This window comes from Rousettus aegyptiacus, unplaced genomic scaffold (assembly GCF_014176215.1).
Source record: "Rousettus aegyptiacus isolate mRouAeg1 unplaced genomic scaffold, mRouAeg1.p scaffold_m13_p_4, whole genome shotgun sequence".
NCBI lineage: Eukaryota > Metazoa > Chordata > Mammalia > Chiroptera > Pteropodidae > Rousettus > Rousettus aegyptiacus.
In genome coordinates, this window is record NW_023416307.1 from 111,081,811 (window position 1) to 111,102,518 (window position 20,708).

General features: G+C 47.5%; 1 protein-coding gene across 2 annotated transcripts in view; it reads left to right on the forward strand.

Moving 5' to 3' along the window:
• The first annotated feature begins 7,447 nt into the window (after window positions 1–7,447).
• Window positions 7,448–20,708, forward strand: part of FAM3D (FAM3 metabolism regulating signaling molecule D) — a 35,265-nt gene continuing 22,004 nt past the window's right edge. For both annotated transcript variants that reach the window (XM_016131663.2, XM_016131664.2), the window contains exon 1: window positions 7,448–7,723. The gene's annotated coding sequence lies outside the window, so the exon portion shown is untranslated. The remainder of the gene's footprint in view (window positions 7,724–20,708) is intronic.

Here is a 20,708-nt window from a genome sequence, read left to right on the forward strand (position 1 = left end):
ATGTATTCATAGTCTAATTTTGCCAAATCATGGTTTAATTGCAACCATGAATTGGCTAATACAATAAGGTAGCAAAAATGAGTGAAAGCATTATGTGAGAGTTGATGACTATATGGAATTTATAATAGAGAGTATTATATATTTCATTTTATTTAAATAACGAATGTCTGTTTAATACACATCCTTTATACCATGAACTTATATTTGTATAGATGTGTATATATTTTTTTCTTGGAGAGGTGAGTCTGAACGTTTATCAGCACACCAGTGGTGAAGACGAATGCATGACTATCAGTGAGTTCAGAAAAATCACCAGAGTGTGTATGAAGTTGTGAGGCAGGAAGAGGAATGATCTCCCTCTCTACCTGAAAGAGGTTGAGAGGGAGATTTCTGACCCAGGTCGTTGCTGGCAACTAGGTTGGAGAGAGTGTGCTTCTATAAGCTGAGGTAAGACGCCCACTCCCCACATCATCCTCTCCCCAACCTGGCCACAGGCTGCCCAACACTAGGCATCCTTCCAACTCAGTAAGGAAAAAGGCACTGGGAAAGCAGCTCCAGTCAAGGAGTCCCTTTTGCTGCCCCCTGAGAATCCTGGTTCCAGCACTCTCCACAGCCTAGGAAATAGGACCACAGCCCCTGAGGCAGCAGGTCCTTAGCATCCATCAGGACCTCCTGAAAAGGATAAGGACAGTGGAGTCAAGCGGTACACACACACACACACACACACACACACACACACACACACAAAACAAAGACATCAGTTGACAGGGAGGAAGTATCTTGCTCGAGCCAGGCTCCATGCTGTGAGTTTTACCCACCACATATCTCCTTTGATCCTCATGACAACACAGTGAGGGCACCTCTCTTATCAACCTTAGTTTGCAGTGTAGGAGACTGGGGCTCAGAAAGAGGAACTGACTTGCCCAAGCAAGCTCACATTTCTGGAGCCAGAATTTGAATCCAGGCAAGTGGGCTGCCTATATGCTAATGCAATAGGCTGGATCTTTTCCAGTCATCTTAGTGAAGATAAAATATGCACATGACAGGAAAGCATGGAGAACATAAGGCCTCATCCATATCCATTATGATGACAATAATGATGATGATAATGGTGGTAATGGTGCATCTTTAAGAACCGAGAACAAAATTCTTCCATTTCATTCAGTTTTCAGATTTATTTGCTGTAAGATTGTTTCCAAGTAAAGGAAACAAATTTTTCATTCTTTTCACAAATTTTTATTGAGTTCTTACTATGTTCTAGGAATGAGAATTACAGCAAAGAACAAGATAGATATGAAGGAACAAATGGCAGAGCCCCTCTGATGGCATCTACCCCAGACTGTCAGGAGACAGATCTATTTTTGTTTTTCATTCTACTCAGAGGTCCTAACCTGGTGTCTAGCCCAGAAAAAAATATTCATTAAATATTTGTTGATGAACAGCGAAATGGATGAATGTCACAAGGATTGAGTATCGCCTTCCCTTCCCTGCTCCAAAGGTGCCTGGAGCCAACCAGAATGAAGAAACTCTCAAATGTGCTCAGTGTCTGCCTTCCCTGGACTGCCACTGGGAGAAGGCCCACCAGCCCACTTCCTGACTGGCCCACCTACTGAGAGCCCAGCCCCTGTAAGGGCTGCTCTGAGTCACCCACCTTACACCATGGCTCCCTGGACTTCTGCTTCCCCCTTGTCACTGGAGAAGCCAGACCCCACTGCAGATTCAAGCTAGCATGGCTGCTCGAAAGTTGGGAGGGACAAGTCCTCCCCTCTGAATGAAAGGAAGAGAGCTGTGAGCCCCAATTTAAAAACTATGAGGTGCTCATAAAGGCCAGCAGGTTCCTTTCCAGACGTTTGGATTCCCCCACTCCACCTGAGCCCTCCCCACAGCCTAGAAAAGCAGGGTGGCCTGCAGTTCACATTCTAAGCATTTATCTGCCTTTTTAAACCTGTGCCCACATCCAAGTAGGACTGTGCCCAAGGACTCTGTGGTCCTGGGGAGCAGGGCACTCACTCAGCTGAAAGAAAGGGCTAGTAGAGATGTAGAGTATTGATAATGAACATCATTGTGATAATTATAAAGTGTAGAAAATACAGGGGGAAAAGAGTTGTGTCAAGAATAAAATTAAAATCGCTGTGACCCCACTTTCAAGAGACAGAACTGTTGGTACTGACTGTATTTCTTGCAGTCTTCTGTCTAAATATGTGTCTGTTTCTTTACATTGTTTTAAGTGGAATCCTACGCAAAATACTGTTTAGAAATCTGTGACTGTGTGGAAAGAGAAGGCGATACCAGACCCTGTTTCCACAACACCACTAAGCCCTTCCCTACCCCCAGTTTTTGGCAACCAGGAAGCGTGAAGGGAGCTCCAGAATTAATGTTGGTACTGAAGTTGAATTATGATTGAGGTTCTCAGCACCCTGACAAGTGGAGGTTTGGAGTGAGGTTTAACTTGATTTAAAAAATAAAGAAATGTGACATTTCTTATACCCGTGGTATGAAGTAAAATTCATACCAGCTGAAATGGGTGGGTGAACTGACAGACTGCTACTTGGACAGCAGGCAAAAGAGAGGTAAACAGAGAGGAGCAAAAAGGGAAAGAGAACAAAAAAGATATATAAGCAGAAGCTTGTATGTGCATAGTAAATTCTAGAAGGATACTTAGAAATTGTGAACAGTGGTTCTATTGTGGAGAGTGGATAAAAGTGGGCATTTAAATAGTTATTTCATATGGTTCTTCGCTGTTCTGAATATTCTACCATGAACAAGCATTACTTTTACAATTCTTAAAACATTTGAAGTGATTTCCCCACCTCAATTATTATAAATAAATATGTTAGGTTCCATGGCAAAGGGGATTAAGACTGCAGATGGAATTAAGGTTTGCTAATCAGCTGACTTCAAATTAGGGAGATTATCCTAGATTAGCCAGGTGGCCCCGAAGTAATCATGAGAGTCCTTAAAAGTGGAAGAGAGAAGCAGAAGAGAGAGTCAGAGAGAGAGGCGTGCGAAGGAAGACAGGTCATCGATATGCAACACTGCCGGCTTCGAAGATGGAAGAAGGAGCCATGAGCCAAGAAATGTAAGTGGCCTCTGGAAAGTGGGAAAAGGAAGGCAACATTCTCCTCTGGAGCCTTCAGAAGGGGATAGAGCTCCGTGACACCTTGATGTTAGCTCAGTGAGCCCCATGTTGGACTCTGACCTGATTCAGACACTCTGTCTCTGCCCCAGCCAGAGCCACAGTTCAGCCAGGCTGCTGGTAACCGAGGCCTCCAAGCCCCAGAGCTTCTGCCTGGCTGCCCACTCCAGTCCTGGCATCGATGGAAAGACTTCTATTCCCATTGCTCATTGCCATTGTTGTTCAAAGCAGTAGCATTGAAAGAAATGAATGGAGAAATGAATTACTAATGCTTGCAAAATAAATTTCTAACTCCATTTGTATGCTATCATCAACTGTGTCTCTCGTGCCAAGGCACTGATTTTATTACACAGCAGATCAAGGCACAAGGCACATGTGGCTACATTGGATTTGCTCAATTAACAAGGGTATCAAGAACTGTAAATCGTGGGTAGTTTACTGATGGCACCACTTAATAGTAATGCTTTGTGCCTTTCTCCCATGGCTTTAGCACACGCCTGGCTTCTTTTGTGATCAAGGCCTGTGGTTGCTGTGAAAAACCCTTCTAATATGATGCTGAAGGTTGTACAAAGAAATCCCTGCCTAGGTCCTAGTCCCGTTTCTTCTCAAAGATTAGAACAAGAAAAAAAAAAAAAACAGTGCAGTGAACATTTATTTTATTAATAAACCAACTCTTTTGCCTTTGGGTACCCGGAAGGTCAAATACAGCTTATACACACACATCTGTGAACCTCTGTGCACATACACGTTCACATGCTTATTGTTACCCTAGCAACACACACTCACTCACTATTGGCTACCCACACTAAGATACACACACGTGCATATACGTAGTGACACCGCTCTGCCATTATGTCTCAGACATGCGGAGGGTGGATTCTGTTCCTCTGGGCTTTTTCCCCTGAGTGAAGCATTCTAATTCAGAAACTACCTAAGCTCTGGAGAAATAATCTTTAGATTAGTTTGTCTACCTGCCAGGGATATGCTCAATTTTTAAAAAGCACCTTATTTCAGAGAATGCTGGTATTCTGAAGTCCCAAGGAAGATGCTGCTGCCCTCCTTGCTGGTGCCCTCCTTGCTGACTCTGTGGCTCTCAGAGGGGTGTGTGTGTGTGTGTGTGTGTGTGTGTGTGTAATTTGTGCCTCCTGAACTTTCTGCTTGCTGGCTGTATCTCCATAGGCAAATTACTTAACCTCTCTGTGCTTCAGATTCCTCATTTGTAAGTAATAATTGTACTTCCTTTGGAGGGTTGTTGTTAGGATGAATTCAGATTATGCCTTGTTTAACAGAGCACTAGGCAGATAGTAAATGCTTCATAAATGCTGCTGCTATTATTTCTTGTCTCACACCCATTGAATCTTCCAATTGTTAAGGAACACACACACACACACACACACACACACACACACACACCCTGAAGAGGTGGTACTTGAAGAATCTGTGCTCAAAGTCTGCCCTTCCACGTGAATGGCTCTTTGCTCCATGATTTTGAAAGCACTTTGATATCTGTTTTCTCCTTTTTTGCCTCATAAAGCCTTGTGGGATAGGAAGCTAGACGTGTTGGTCCTATTTTTTTAAAAAAGGGAGGAAATAAAGGTACACAAAGGTCTCAAGATGTGCCTGCAAAAATTAATTTCAGTGCATTTATAAACACTTAGACACACACATGCAAATGACCAGCAGCTGAGGAGAGTAAATGGAGATGGTGCTTTGTAACACGCGATCGTGCACAGTCATTAAAAAGTCACATCTACAGGTTTTCGACTACATTGGAAACGCCTCAGCTATGATGATAAATGAACAGAGAAGGGTACAAACTGGATGCACAGGAAGACTTCCATCATACAACCAGGGAGGAAGTAGTCCAAAAGATTGACGTTGTTCCCAAGGGGAGGTTATACTTGCCTGATATCTTTTCCTTTACACTGCTCGGTGTTTTCCAAAATTTCCATAATGGGATTGTATTCTTTTTATAATTAAATAAGAGAAATACACTATTGAGTTACAGTTGCTCCCCCGAGTGCTTACAGCTGCCTGGCTGCAGAACGGTGCCCTGAGTCTGTCAGCAATGGAAGAAATGGTGACCGTTCCCACTGCCTGCTGGCACCAACACTCACCAAGGAAATGAATTAACTGTCAAACACCAATAATTTCACTTTCAAGATCTCCTTCCAAACCAGACTTGACACAAACCCCCACTTTTTCAGTGTTCTCATCCAAGAGAGAAGAGAAGGCATCCTGGCCCCTTTCACCAGGAGTGTCAAAATTATAGTCAGAGTTTATTGAGCATCTACTACGGGGCCCATGTTGTCCACCTGTGTGGCTGGCTGGGGGAGGCAGGCAGCCCCTGGCATGCACAGAGAGCAGCACCCATGCCGAGACCCAGCTGATTCCTCTCTGAGTGAACACTGGGGAGATTGACCCCTCAGAGGCTTGCTCAAGTTGTGCTTCTGTGAGGGTTTTGCCATGGGAAAGAAAACTAAGAGATGATTTCACTATGGTATAATCAGCTTCTCTAAGATGTGAGCCCTAAAAGGGGCTTCCCTGAGTCTCCCCTGCCTCCCAGGGCTGTTATGAGGAAGCCAGAGACCCAGAGAGGGGAGGGAAGGCCCAGGGTCACACGCTGCTCAAGGTAGCATGGGAGTCACAGCTCCTGGCTCTTGGACAAACACAGAAATGAGCTAGTAGTCATTCATTCATTCAGCAAACTATAATTAAGTACTTGCTGCATAGCAGGTGCTGTTCTAGTGAGCAGCACCAACAAGGCCCCTGCCCTCAAAGATTCACTTTCCAGTCGAGCAAGATGGTGACAAGTCAACAAATCTTCAGGAAATTTAATTTCGGGCTATTGTAAATGCTATAAAGAAAATGAAACAGGATTATACCTGCGATTAGCAGAATAATGGTCCTCAAAGATGCCCAAGTCCTAAAACCCAAAGCCCATGAATATGTAATATTAGTTACATGGCACAGGGAAATCAAAGTTGCAGACGGAATTAAGGTTGCTAATCAGTTGATAGGGACAAGCTGGGAAGAGTGTCATAGAGCATCCAGGGGGCACAATGTATTCACAGGGTCCTCAAGAGTGGAAGAGGGAAGAAGAAGAATAGAATTGCTGGATAGAATTTACCAGGGTTTTAATTCAATGACTTGATTGAATTGTTTACTTTGGAAAGTGGGGGGGGGGGGGGCGGGGCGGGGGGGCAGGGAGCAAAGAAATGACACTGAAGGTCAGATCTGAATGATAAGAATCCACCATCCGTGAGCAGAACTGTCTAGACAGGGGAGAGGAGAGGAAAGGAGGCAGGAGCAGACACAAGGTCAGGCCCCAAACCAGTCAGGATGCAGGAAATCATGGCCGGTCCTGGGACATGCACCTAGGGAGCCCATTTCCGCTCCCCAAGGACCAGCTAGGCAGCCAGAACACAGGCCTGGGGGCCACCTCAGTGCCCAGGAACCTTATCCTAGCACCAGCTCCCAGAGACTTGTATTTATCTTCTGAGCAGCTATTTCACCTCGTGTCCCTGGATATTCGTTTCGAGGAGGCCACACATCCTTTCTGGAAACAGGCAGGTTAGAAATCACCAGATGCACCAGATCCTTCTGGACACCAGAAGCTAGCAAACAAGTGAGAAAGACCCCCAGGTGCCCATGGAGAACTAGGTGCCTTCTGGGAAAGAACTCATCCTAAGGGGAAAAGTCCTCAGAAATGAGAATCGTGAGTAGTGACAAGCGTGAAGGTACTCTATCGGGAGTGAGAGAGGCATTCAACACTGCATTCACTGTTGCACTGAAATTCTACCACATACTGGCCCTACTCTCTTCTCCCTCCCTCTCTCTTCAGCTTTAACTTCCAACTCCATGTACCCCAAGCCAAATCCAGAATCTATTCCCCAGACTACTTTCTCTTCCTATTTTCCTCGCTCCTGATAGAGAAGGTAGCAGCACCTTCTCTAACTCACTCTACAGGTCCCACTGCACCCCACAGGGCCTGGGGAGGTTGTGAGCATAAGGGTGGTTTGTTTTGGGGGACAGTGTTCTGTTGTGTTTCGTTTTGTGTTTTCAGGCAGCAATTGTAGTATATCATCCTTGATTAAGTTGCTCAAATTGCCACCCCAAACCTCCTCTGCCAAGACCAGGAGAGCTCTACTGAGAATGATACTCACAGCATGAGCACTAGCCATAGCTCCAGGTGGTTTCTCAGCCAGGCAAGACTTTAGACTCATTTTCTGCCAGCGAGCCCTTACATTGACTTCCTCCTTCCTGGTGAGATTAACAAGGCAGGGAGAGTTTATGGCAAGCCTCCCAGAAGTGGGGCAGAGCCCGGTCAGAGCCGGGAAGAGCTGGCCCACCAGGAAACGCCCATGAGCCACTTTGTCCCTCCCTCTGGACCTGCTGCATCTAGAGGGCCCACCTGGGAAGCTCCAGACCCTCTGAGACCAGGAGTGGGGACTCTCAACAGGCTGATCGAAGGTGATCCAGCTGGCTCAGGGATCCAAGGTACTCTAAAGGAGATAGCCCTCTCACCTTCGCCACTGAAACGGGGAAGTGGGGCAGAGCCCGGTCAGAGCCTGGAAGAGCTCTCAGGTACGTTTCAATCGGAATGCAAATTTACTGAGAGAAAGGGAAATGGGGGTGGTGTGGGTGGAAAATAAGAAGTAAAAGAGTCTAAGAGAGAAAGATGAAAGGAGAGGAAGAAGGAAAACACATAATCAAAAGAGATTTCTGAGGTCAGACTGAGAACAGCACACAGAATTCATCTGAGGGGCCAAATCTGGTCATTTAATGGTAGACCGTGACGAGGACTCCGAGACTGGGTTCAGGCTCAGGGCAATGCTATGCCATGATTGATTAATTACGTGTGCCACCAGCGCAAGAATAAAGTGGAGTATGCAAGCCAGGGATTTCATAGCCCACATTGCTGGCTTTTTTCCTTAATCACAAAGGCCTCATGATATTTCTTCATTCATTCAGTTATCTATTCATTCAAAAAACACATTGGACCATCAACTATGAGCCACATAAATATTTGAAGAATGAATGAAGGAAGAATGAATGCTGTTCTTTGGCCCCAACATTCATTTTTCTCAGAATATAATGAACTGAAAAGTTACAGCGAAGGTGCATGATCTTGAGATTTTCTGCTTGTGTCATGTCAGGCTAATCCCTTCCTCTCATTGAGCCTCAGTCTTCTCATCTGTAAAATGAGGCCGATAGTCTGGATATCCCCTATTAATTCCCTGTAGTTCTCACTGTCCAGGCATCTAGGATAACGATCACCAGAACACGTACAATGGCACCTCGTATGTTCCAGGTTCTGCACTAAGTACTCTCTATATAACAACACATTTAGTCTTCATGTCACCTCTGCGAGGAAGGCACCATTACTGCTCTCGTTTTGCAGATGGGAAACCGAGGTGCTGACGGATTAAGCAATTTGCCCAGGCAGTGTGGCTGCAGCGTCTGTGCACTCCGCAGCACTTCCTCCATGATGTGGTTGATCCTAAATCCGTGACCGGGAGAGAGCTAGCATAGGAGTATCTTTCCAGACGACTCCTTCAGTGAGCATTAATTGAAACTGTTTGTCAGATAAACAAGGATTCAATGATTAACCAGACAGGAAAACAAAACAGGTATGGTTTTAGCCAGAAAGTAAAAAACAACTTGCACAGATAGTCATTTCAAAACAGTTTTGACATGTGCTATAAAGGAGATAGCCCGGGAGTCGGGACAGACTTCTCTGAAATTAATTTTGCTAAGAAATGTTGGCAGGAGTAGGAGGGCAGGGGAGGTAAGCATTTGGCACACAGCAGAATCTATGAGAAAGGGGAGAAGGGAGGGGGGGAGAGGGCCAGTTCTACACGGAGAGGGCAGAAGCTGGTAGTAGGAGGTAAGGTCAGCGAAGTGGTCACTCCGAGGCCAAGCACAGCTGTGGGGAGTAGTTTGGCTTTGTCCAGTGTTTGCTTAAATCTGTCCATCTATCTGTCTGCATTAGTACATCTGCCATACCCCCATCCAGGCTGGTGACTGCCCACCTTGAGCCATGCCAGGCCAGCTAGTATTAGATGGGCTGGTCTCATCCTGGCATGGCTTCTAGTGGGCAGCTGCCAGCCTGTGTGAGGCGTGGCAGTCCCAGGCCAGCCTGAACCCCCACAGGGCAGGCCCCTTGGAGAAGAACAGATGCTGTTTGCTTTGGGAGGCCCTGAGAAGCAAGGGTGCGGAAGTCACGGTGTGGTCCCCAAGGGTGTGGCCTAGGGAGATAAGATGCAGAAGTCATGAGGAGAGCCCCGCCTTCGGAGTACAGGTCTCAGCTCTACCCTTTCTCTAACTGTGCTACCTTGGGCAAGCTTCCTCATCTGTCAGAGGCTTCCTTATATCAAAAAATATGGGCACATTAATAACTTTCTTGGAGTTTGACTGATGTGAATTCAGAAAAAGATGATCTGAAGCACTTATCCAGATGCCTGGTACCTAGTAGGTACAGAATACAGGATGGGGCTGTGGTCAGAGCTGAGCACTACTACAGGTTGGGAGCTATGCATGGTTCTAGGCATTTAGAAATGATTAGACACCATCTCAGGAGCTCACAGTGTGTTAGATGAAATAGTAGATAAATGACAAAGTAAATGGGTGAGAGACATGTGAACAAGTTCTATGTGATCAGTATCATAATAATAGGCAACTTGTATAGAGGTTCAGCTGTGCCTAGAATGGTGTCAAGTGCTTTACATGAATTATCTCACTTCGGTACAACAAAATATAACAACAACTTTACATGGTGGGTCATATTATCCCTGTTTCACAGATGAAGGTCCAAGGCCTAAAAAGGTGAGGTAAATCTGAGCAAGATGGCAGGGCCATGAATGCTAGAGAGAGGCTTTGTACCCAGGCAGTCCAGCTGTGGGGTCATGCGTTGAGGAGAGAAGTAACGGGCCACAGCAGGGAGACATCACAAAGGAGGCAACATTTTGCAAAGTATAGGATTCCCTGGGAGAGAAGAGGCGAGGGCAGCCCTGGTAGAGAAAACGCCATGAACAGAAGCATGGAGATAGGAGCTGGGAGTCAACCAGCAAGGCAAGAGAGAGGCTGAGACCCAGGCACAATGCCAAGGGCTTTGTTCTTTCTGCAGATATGATCAGTTCTATTTAGAAGAACAGTCTTCTGGCGAAAATGCCAGGAGCGATGCAGCTCCTGGTAGGGAAGCCATCAGGAGACCGTTGCTAAAGACTCTGGGCAGAAGCCTAGAGTCTGCCTGAGGTTTTAGGCCTCCCAAAGCCTAGGATGTCCAAACGTCAGAATGGAGGGGGAAGGGTGGGAATTTAATTTGAGTCTTCCTTGCAGTTGTAGCTAGGGTTTAAAATGAGAAAATCCTTATGTATCAGGTAGTACTCTTCTGGATGCAAGTGACAAAAACAACTTAAATCAGCCCAACCAATAAAGGACCTATATTGGCTCACACAATGGAAAAGTCCAGAGATAATTACTGCTTAAGGCAAGGATTGGTATCTGGGCTTAAATGGCATCTCCAGGTCTCTGTCCTCTATCATTGGGATCCTTTTCTCTCTTGTCTTACTCTCAGACAGGTTCTCCTCATGTGGTGGCAAAGACACCAACCAACAGCTCCTTTCTAAGTTGTCTTGACTCAGTAACCCCAACAGAAAGGCAGCTCTTCTCTCCTGGCAAATCCATCAAAATCCTGGGAGGGCTCTAATCTCCTCAGCTTGGGTCACCTGCCCATCTCTAATCCTATCTCTGTAACCAAGAAATGGACCACTCTCATCAGCTGAGCATGGGCCATGTGGTCACCCCTGGAGCCAGAAATGGGGCCAGCCTTTCCTAATCACATGATGATAGCAAGGGTGGGGAGAGGTCCCAAAGGAAAGTTTGGGAAGTCACCAGAAGAAGGGAGGATAGGTGCTGGACAGATGACCAAAGTAACAGATGTCCACCACACCCTAGCTTCTGCCATCCCTACCCCATTTAGTTACTTAAGTAATGAATGGCAATATTGCATAAGTCATTCTACTTGTATGAGTCATTTCTACCTAGGCAATTCACTTAATCTCTCGAAGCCCCAATTTTCTGATGAGTAAAATGCTGTTAATAAAACAATCTGCTTCTCAAGATTGTTGAGAGAAAGTAAGTGAAAGGACACAGGGCTCAAAACAGGCAGACTAAGCATAATAATATTTATAGAATCATTATTATGATTATTAGTAAGATTCTTTCTCCTTCAGAGAGCTCTGGATCCCACACCTCCCTAGGTAGGATTTATCTCCCAATGTCTTCGCAAGACACTCTTGACTTCATTGTGGAGGTTGCTGTCTTGGTTAATCAAAGATGCCAAGACCCAGGTGCCTCTGATGGACAGGAATAGAATTACCCATTGGATCTGAGGTGAATTTCCTCATGCTTGACCTACTGACGTGATTCAGACAGGCCAATAGCAGGCCTGCCATGACTCAGGGGTGAACCCAGATGCTCCAGCAGCCCCTCCCTGATCTAGGTAGAGCTCTTTGGTGACTCAGAGCCAGACTCTCAGCAAAGAGGCACAAACTGACCTCCCGGGTTCATGTGCCCAAAGAGGCACAGCAACCTCAGATTATCCCATTTCCCCAGACACTGAGGAGGAAGCAGTTGCATGTTTGGCCATACAACCTCTTCCTTTCTCCAGCTGTCTGTCAGGGCCTGAAGGAACCCATTCCTTATTCTGAGCCCATTTTATTCTCTCATCCTGGAGGGATTTCTACCTCTTTGGGAGGGAGGGGTAAAAGCACAGAGGACCTCACCAAGGGAATGAACGAGGGGCCTACTTGTCCTCCATACCATGCTCTTTGGGTGCATTCTCACATTTAATCTTCACTAAATTAGGGATTGCATGGCCAAGTAAAGACAAGAGGCTAAGAAAGGCTTTTGTCCACAGTCCCATGGCAGAACCTAGACGGGGCTCCAAAGCTTCCACTCCTAGCTGTCATGTTATACAGACTTGCAACTCCTAGGACAGATGAGACCTCTACAAACTTGAAGGTGCAAATATGGGTACAGCTGCCATTTACCGAGGACCTCCTTAGTGTCAGGCACTGAGCAAGCACCTTCAGGTGATAATCCAGTCAGGTGAACTGGGGGGAAAGTTCCTCTGAAAGCCCACATGAGGAGAGAGTGCAGTCAGCTGAGCCCTGCAAAGCAAAGATTGGACCCATGAGGAAGGCACTTGCTGGCAAGGAGGGACAGAATCTTAGGAACTCTCTCTGATCTCTTGGATTAGTTCCTTCTCCACCACCATAGCTAACCAAACCCAGGCAGGCTGAAGGCCAGTAAAGGGAACTCCAGGGCTCATGTCTACCTTAGGCTAAGGGGGACCATATCCAGAGCTGGGGTCCACAAACTACAGCCCACAGCCAAATCCAGCCTACCACCTGTTGTTGTTTTCTTTTTAATAAAGTTTTATTGGAATGCAGATACACTCATCCATTTACATACCGACTGTGGCCACTTTCCTACTACAATAGCAGAGTTTTGTGTAGCTGTGGCTGAGAATATACTGCCCACAAAACCCAAAAAATTTCCTCTCTGGTCTTTTACAGAAAACTTCCAAACTCTGGTCTAGAGGAGTAGAACAAAGCGGTTTAGAGTGCGGGCTCCTGGGTTCCTCTCTGCCTGGTTTGTCTCTGAGATCCTTTCTTCCTCTGACTCCTACCACCTGACTGCTCTGTGCCTCGGTTTCCCCAAATTTCTCATTGAGCTGCCGTAGGGTTAAGTTAGTTTAAACAAGGAAGAGTCTCGAAGTGGTGCCCGTCATCTTGTCCTGGGAAACATCCTAGGAACTTGAGGAGTAAGAGCACCGAAAACCCTGCACCTCCTCGTATCTTCTTGCATCTTCCGCTGCGTGGCACTACACGGCCCGATAATTCTACCACTGGTCGGAGCTGGAGAAAACCATTAAAACCAATAAATAAGATTAACACGGGGCATAATAAAAATAATGGGCTTATTTCCTTCCGAAATAAATGTCACTGGGACAAATTGTTGGAGCCACCAGACTTATTGTTTATAGATTTATTTGCTGTTTATCTTCCTCTGTTTTGGCGACATGATCAATAATTGCCTGTAAATACTGAGAGTTTACAAGAAGGACCATTTAGAGAATGAAAAGCAGACTCTTTTACTTTGATTACTGCACACAAGCCTGGGCCATGATGGTCAATGTTCAGGGAAATTCAGGGCAAGGGACAAATGGGTCTGGGCAGGGTTAAGAGACCCTGCTTCCATGCCGGACTCTCGGGAACCTCCTTGACCCATGATGTCTGTGTGTGTGTCACCTGCAGTCTCTTTGCGTCTCTGCTTCTTCTTTGTTCTGTTCACGTCTCTCTGCTTCAATCCAGCTCCCTCCGTAGTCCATCTCCCACACCTGCACATGCAGAATTCATACCTTGCAATGACTCCCTCTCACAGATGAAAAAACAGAAGGAAGCTCGTGAAAAAATAGGTAGTGCCCCCACCCCTGCCTTTGGTGACAACATTTAGTGCACGGAACTTCTAGGGATGATGAGGGAAATCACCCGAGCTTGAATTTCCAGAGGAGCCTAGTTGGATTCTCAAGTCTGAGTAGGTCTTGTGGACAGCGTTCGGCTTTGGAGAAAAATGTTGGGCATGAGGTAAAAAGGAAGTAACAATTTGGGCAGAAGGAACAGCTCCTGTTTTGTTTGTTTAGTTTTTTTTTTTCTCCCCTTATTTTTTTTTCCCAAACAGAACACCACCCACTTCCCTCTAACAACACTTACTGCATACGTACTATGTGCCTTGGTGCCAGGGACATGAATAAAGAAGGCACTCAAGAGCTACTTCCTGGAGGGGAAGCCAGGCCCCAAATCAGTGCTGACCATCCAGTATGACAAGGCGCCTTAATAGAAGAATTCTCAGAGTGCCAGGGAAGGGCCAGGAGCCAGGGGTCAAGGAAGGCTTCCTGGAGGAAATGCTCCCTCTTCTAAGCTGAGCTGAGGTTTCATCACTGGCCCTGTTTAAGTCTTCCTGTGCCCCTCATTACCCTCCTAACAAAGCCCAGAGCCATTACCCTAGTCCTTAAGACCCCAATGATTCGGTCCCCTTGCCCCTTCACTTGTGTCTCTACCATCAGAGTATCATGTTTTGGCTCTTCTCCAAGCCTCTGCTCATGTGGTTCTTTCTTCCTGAAACACCTTCCCGGAGAACTGCATCTGCCTAGATGTCACTTCCTCCAGGAAGTCTTCTCTGATAACCCCCAGGCCAGGAGCCTCCCTGAAGGAGCCCCTGCTAGAGCACCTATCCCGCTGTACTGTACCACGCACACATTTTTGTTCCTGCTCCCTTACAATGCGTGTTTCTAAAAGGGGGGAGGGAGCAGGGACCTTCTTGGTTGTCTGTGCTGTTTCTACTCCCCAGCACAGTAATCACTCAGAGGAGAGTCTCAGGCAATATTTTAGGGTGAATAATTGAGATAGATTTTTTTAAATGATATAACAGAGATCCACAAATAACTCCTGACCAAGTGTACTCGAAGGATTAGCACCTGCTCAGCTCGTGACTGAGCGCTGTCTCAGGCTTGTCTGCGGGAAGAGGGAGGTGTAAGCCACGTCCTCCACTGGGTTTCCGTTGGTCCCTGAAGGCCGGTGCTGTGGAGAGAACCCAGTTCCAACTCCACCTGGCCCCGCATCGCCCCAGGGAAGGCCCCGCCCCAGGGAACCTGGCTCTCTCCCGGCTTAACTGGAAGAGCTGTGCTCCCTGCGTTAGGTCCTCCACGGGTGGGGGCTGCAGAGGGCCGCGCGGATGCTGCTCGTATTTGCCGCCCCAGCCCCAAACGTTCAGTTGTTCAAATGAAGGAAAACGGGAGCCGTCTGTGGCATTTAATAATTATCTCTGAGGCCAGGACGCTTTCTGGGTGTAGAATCAGCTTTTGAGCGCCAATTAAAATACTTACTTTTTTCAAGAGTCAAGCCTTATTCCTGTGGGCGCAAAGGCCTCTCTTGTGCCCATTCCCTTCGTTGTTGGGACATGGTGAGCGAGGGTCAGTCTCAGGCCTGCCAGCCGCCATGCTCACTGTTTTCACCCTCTGCTGTCTGTGGTCAGTGGTGTGAAACCCAGCTCTGCTAACACAGCCATGAGGCTGTCCACCTGTTACTCTCTTTGGGTCTCTGCTTTCTCCTATGAGCTGAAGACAGTAATGCAGCCAGCTCACAGGGACTGGTGAGATGTCTGTGTAAGATTCTTAGCCTGGTTCCAGGTACATAGTAAGCACTCTAAAAATAGTAGCTATTTTTATTTTCTTTGTAATTCATTATTTTTACTATCAGCTAAAGCAAGTCTTTCTTAAGAGCTCACCAAGAAAGCAGTCTGGTCCCTCACCCCTGACAGAGGTGCAGGGAGGGGTTCTCAGGGCCTGGGGTTCAAGCAAGAAAAGTCAGAAAAATATGCCCCTGGGAGGATGTGGAAGCCTTGGCCTCCTGGGGGTGTAATGACACAGGTTGTCCCCCCAGGCAGAGGTAAAGGAAAGGGTGAGGGGGCTTTTCAGTTAGGCCTAGGAAGGCCCCTGCCCAGACCTTTTCAGAAGAGCCCTCAGTTGAAAGTGAGGAGAAGGATGGCGCTGTGGAAAGACAGGGAGCCCAGGACTGGGAATCCCAAGGGAGGGAAGGACAGGTAGATTCTATGCTGTTTCGGGTCGGTTTCCTCAGAGGTAGGCCTCAAGAAAAAGATGCAAAGGAAGTAGTTTATTTGGGAAGTGACTCCAGATGGCACTGGCAGAAGAGTGGGGAAGGGAGACAGGGAAGGTTAAGATGCTATAAATCAGTGGGCCCCAACCTTTTTGGCACCGGGGACCGGTGCTCCTATGAGAATCTAATGGCTGAGGATCTGAGGTGGAGCTGAGGCTGTGACGCTAGCGGAGCAGCTGCAAAGACAGATGAAGCTTCGCTCACTCACCTCCTGCTGTGCGGCCTGGTTCCTAACAGGGGGTCTGTGGTCAGGGGGTGGGGAACCCCTGTTATAAAGGGTGTTATAGCCACCAGGTTACTGTGAGCAAATGAGGCCGATCCCACTGCGGAACTCTTGGTGACAAAAATGGAGCACACCTCAGATCTGACCCACTGTGTTAGTCAGCTCAGATGTTGTAACTAAGTGCTAGAGACTGGGCAGCTTAAACAACAGAAACCTACTGGCTCACAGTTCTGGAGCCTGGACGTCTGAGATCAAGGTGTCCTTGAGGCTCTACTGCCCCTGAAGTAGGTGGGAGAGGAGCCCCTCTCCCAGGCTCTCATAGTTCTACAGTGGTGCGGCATGATTCTGGACTTCCCTCGGTGCTGGATGTGAGTCTATGTCCAAATTTCCCCTTGTTAGAGCACCAGTCATGCTAGATTAGGGGCCTACCCTACAGACCTCATCTAATTATATCTGCAACCCGTTTCCAAATAAGGTCACATTCCGAGGTACCAAGGGGTAGGACCTCAATGTGTGACTTTGGTGGAGGGGGGAGGCAGGGACAAAATTTGAAACAGCCATCTAGGGAGGAGAAGGCTAGGGCATTATCCTCAAACTCTTAACCATACCAGCTGAGGGCTATCCCCAGGGGCATGCACTCCCTGGTTCTCCCAGCTGCCCCCAGATGGGCCAAGAGAAAGCCCTCGGGTGAGTGTCACATGCTCTTGTGATAGAACAATAAGGGTATGTCCTAAAATGGTGAGTATCCCCTATTTTCTTCTTTAGTAAACCTCTAACATAGGAAGAGAAATTGATTGCTTCTGCCTAAAGTGCTATGTTGAGAAGGTTCTGGGGTCAAGGTCATGATCAGTTGTCGATGTCTTCCATGGGCACAGAAGGATCGAGAGGCAGCACACATGCCGTGTGTTTGCCATTCCTCCTCCCAGGTGTATCTAAATGGTATTTTCCCTGCTTCGTGGAGTCCTGTGTTCTGGAACTGGGGCAGTAATTTGAGGTGTGGCTCTGGTCAGAGAGGAGGAAATCTGATTGCCAGCAGGTGCTGGAAAAACTGAAAGACTGAATCTAATAAAAGTGTAACCATAAAGCTACAGCTGGTGCTAAGTGCAACCCTTTTATCAAGCTCCATATCTGACCTCAAGTTCACAGCCTTTTAGAGATGACCTGGTAAACAGACAGCAAAGTTGAACCTGTGACTAGTGCCCATATCAGGGAAGAAGCAGAGCATGTTCACAGAGCTCAGTTTCCATTTTGCCTGTGACTTAGGGTTGATTCTGGAGTGACTGTCGGGTGGATCCCTGTGATGAGTTAGGAAACCACTTCTGAGTTCTCTTTCCACAACAAAGGTCAGCTTGGGTAAGGACCTGAGGATGAGGAAGAGTTGCCCAAGGGAAGGAGGCAGGAAGGCGCACTCCAAATAGAGAGAACAGCGTGTGCAAAGCTGGGGAAGGAGAGAGCCTCACTCAGCAGCTCTGGGTGGCTAGAGCAAGTGTGAGTAGGGGCAGCACATACCGATGTAGGCAAGGTCACCCTTGTGTCAGGGTCAAATCTTGAAAGGTCTTATAAGCCACATGAAATACTTCAGCCTTTATCCTAAGATCAATAGGGACCATTGGGCCAGATTTAAGTTGGGGAAATACCACTTTTCTCCGTTCAAGATGCTCTCCCCAACCCTTCCAGCTGAGAAAGAGAGTAACTCTTCCTCCATCCATCTGGATTCTAGGAAAGGTCACAGTTGAGCTAAAAGGCCTGTTTGTACAGACAGCTCCGGGAAACAGTAAGAAGCTGATGTCCCAGCTCCCATAGAGCCATTAAGAAATGTCACAAACTATCAGGCAGAGAGATATTGTGATGGCATTTTGTTTCCGAAGAAAGAACAAACATCTGTGTAGGAATCCTGTGGTGGAGGTGCACTAGCAGGAAGCCATAGGGTGACTGAGGCATGCAAACAGGGAAGAGTTGGCATGGATGTCATCAGGCCAGCAAATTGCTTCTAGAGAGATGGCCTCCCTGCCCAACATCCCTTTCAGGAGAGGTAAATAGCGTCACTCTCATGTTATAAAAGAGGAAGCCAAGGGCCAGAGAGGTATGCCCCAAAACACACAACTAGCAAGTGGCAAACCCAAGTTTGTCTAATCCCCAAATCCATCCTCTTTCCCAACATCACAGGCTTTTTACTGCCTGATTCTGTCAGGACCAAAACCACATGTAATGCCCCCACTGCCCAGCCCTTGTATTTGCATCTTCTGGTAGGATTTGTCTACCACAGGAAGTAATGTGTTGTAATGGCTGAGGAAGGGACTCCAGCAGCCCCAGACTCACAGATGTCTATTTTAGCATCATCATGAGAAAAGAGTCTCTCTCTTCCGAGTTTCCATAGATCCGTCTCCCCAAAAAAGTCTGACCTTGCTTGGGTCGCAGGCTCCTCCCTGAACCAATCAAAAAGAAAACATGATGCTCTTATTAGCAGCCCCTTTGGACAGGATGGGGTATCATGATGGAAGTCTCCCAATCTAGGACCACAAGTAAGTGTTTAACCTTGACTTAGAGAGTCAGGGACAGCTTCTCAGAGGAAGTGACCTCTACAGTAAAACCCCAAGGATGAGGAGGAGTGTTCCAGGCAAAGAGGCAGATGAAATGAACAGTGTTTAGACAGAGGAACTGGCAATGCAAAGGCCCAGGGTGCTCCAGAGAGTATCTCGCTCACAGCCATACCCTCCATGCCTGGTACGCAGCCTGCCTTCCCATGAGTGCTCAGTGAATGCTTCAGGAATGAAACCCAAAATTGGCTGTGTGACCTTAGACAAGTCACTTGCCCTCTCTGAACTTCAGCTTTCTTCTTTAGCTGGTGGTTTACTCATCCTAACCTTCCAGGACTATGCAAGAATCTAATTCATTCAGTCTCCAAATACTCAAGTACTTCCTCAGTCCGTGACTTGTACTAGGCCTGCCTGCCATGGGAAAAAAATAGGGGGGCTTATGCACTTGGCCAGATATGCTCCCAGAAATCAGAAGGAATCCATGAGAATGGGCAGGATAAAGAGAGAGGCTCAAGGATAGTGAGGGAAGTCCATGGGCTCTCCAGTCAGGGAAGAGTGAGGCTGTTCTCGGCAATTCATACCCTCCCACCTCTCTAACCCCCATTACCACCCCCTACTTTCCACACTCTACCCTCCCACCTCATCTATCTGTGATTACACACTACCCTAGGGCCACCATATCTGTGCCTGGGCCCATCAAGCCACCATGCAGGACAGTAGGATATCTGTCCCCATGTCCTTGCCCCAGATCTTTCTAACCTGAATAACAGGTTGTGACCGTCTCATGAGGAACAAGGAGGAAATAAACTGTTTGGGGTTGGGGTGGTTGCAGAGGAAATTCTTGCCCCACCCTGCTCGCATGCCTGTCCCTGGTGACTTTCTCTCTCCTTCCCCACAGCCAACAGGCCAGTCCTGGGCTCCAACTGCAAAGCGCACACAGGCTGGCAAGGTGAGCTGAAAGCCCCACAAGTGCCGAGTGGGTAGTTTAGGAGGGAGCCAGGAGGGACATCAGGCTGCCAGAGCCCTTGCCACCTGTCCCTCCCCACCCCACCCCCCCCTCAGAGGCCAGACTCCCCGCTGGGGTAGGTGTGGCAGCACGAGGCTAGCGCCTGGCCCAGGTATGTGCCCTCACCCGCTACACCGCCTTTGCTGTCTTCTCACTCTCTGAATGTCAGTCTCTCTCTCTCTCCACCTTTGAATCTGGGTGTACACGGGTCATATTTTTTAATTTATCTCTGTTCTCGTCTTCGTCTCTCTCTCCCCACCCCACCCCCATCTTGTTCTATGATCGCAGCCATCTCCCTCTCCCCCTTGTCCTTATCTTTGTCTCTCTAAGTCACTGTACATGCTTGTTCTGTGACCATCCATGTCTGTCCATTTGTCTGTCTATTCTCTTCTGTCTGACTCTGTTCCTGTCCTTCCATCCTGTCCAGCCCCCAACTCTCCTAGATCCTCCGCAAATGGGGGACCGCATCCAAGAACCTCGCATCTTGAAAACATTCAAGAACATAATATACTTTTGTGTCTAAAACAAAAAAAAAAAATTGGTCAGTTGAATTTCAAGAAGTTAAGTTCTCCACAATCTCTGTGGGTGGGCCCAAGCGACAGCTCAGCTTCCTGACCTGGAAGACCCTAGAGGAGTAGGGCCAGAGCGAGTGGGAGGACTTTTATTACTCTCGGAGAGGAGACTTTGGTTTGCATTTGCTGCTGCTGCTGTTTAAATAGCAAGGACTGCCCCAGCCTGACCACCTCAGGGCCGGGTCTCCTGGCTCATATCTGGATCTTTGGCAGTTGGGCTTTGGGCACCATGTCTGTTGAGATAGATTCTTAGGATAAAGAATATTCTGAGGTGGAGAGGGGACAGGAAAAGAGGTGGGAGTAAGTCATTGCCATCAGAGACCCGCCAGCTAGTTGTGGGAGTCAGAGACCTAAGATAGTTTCCATCAGCCCCTCTCTGCGACCCCGCACTTCTAGAGACCTGCTGGGGGTTTTCAAAGCTGCCAAATCACTAGTAACTGCCCAGCCCTGGGGGATGGCACAGGGGAGAGGTGGACCCAGGTATGATCCTA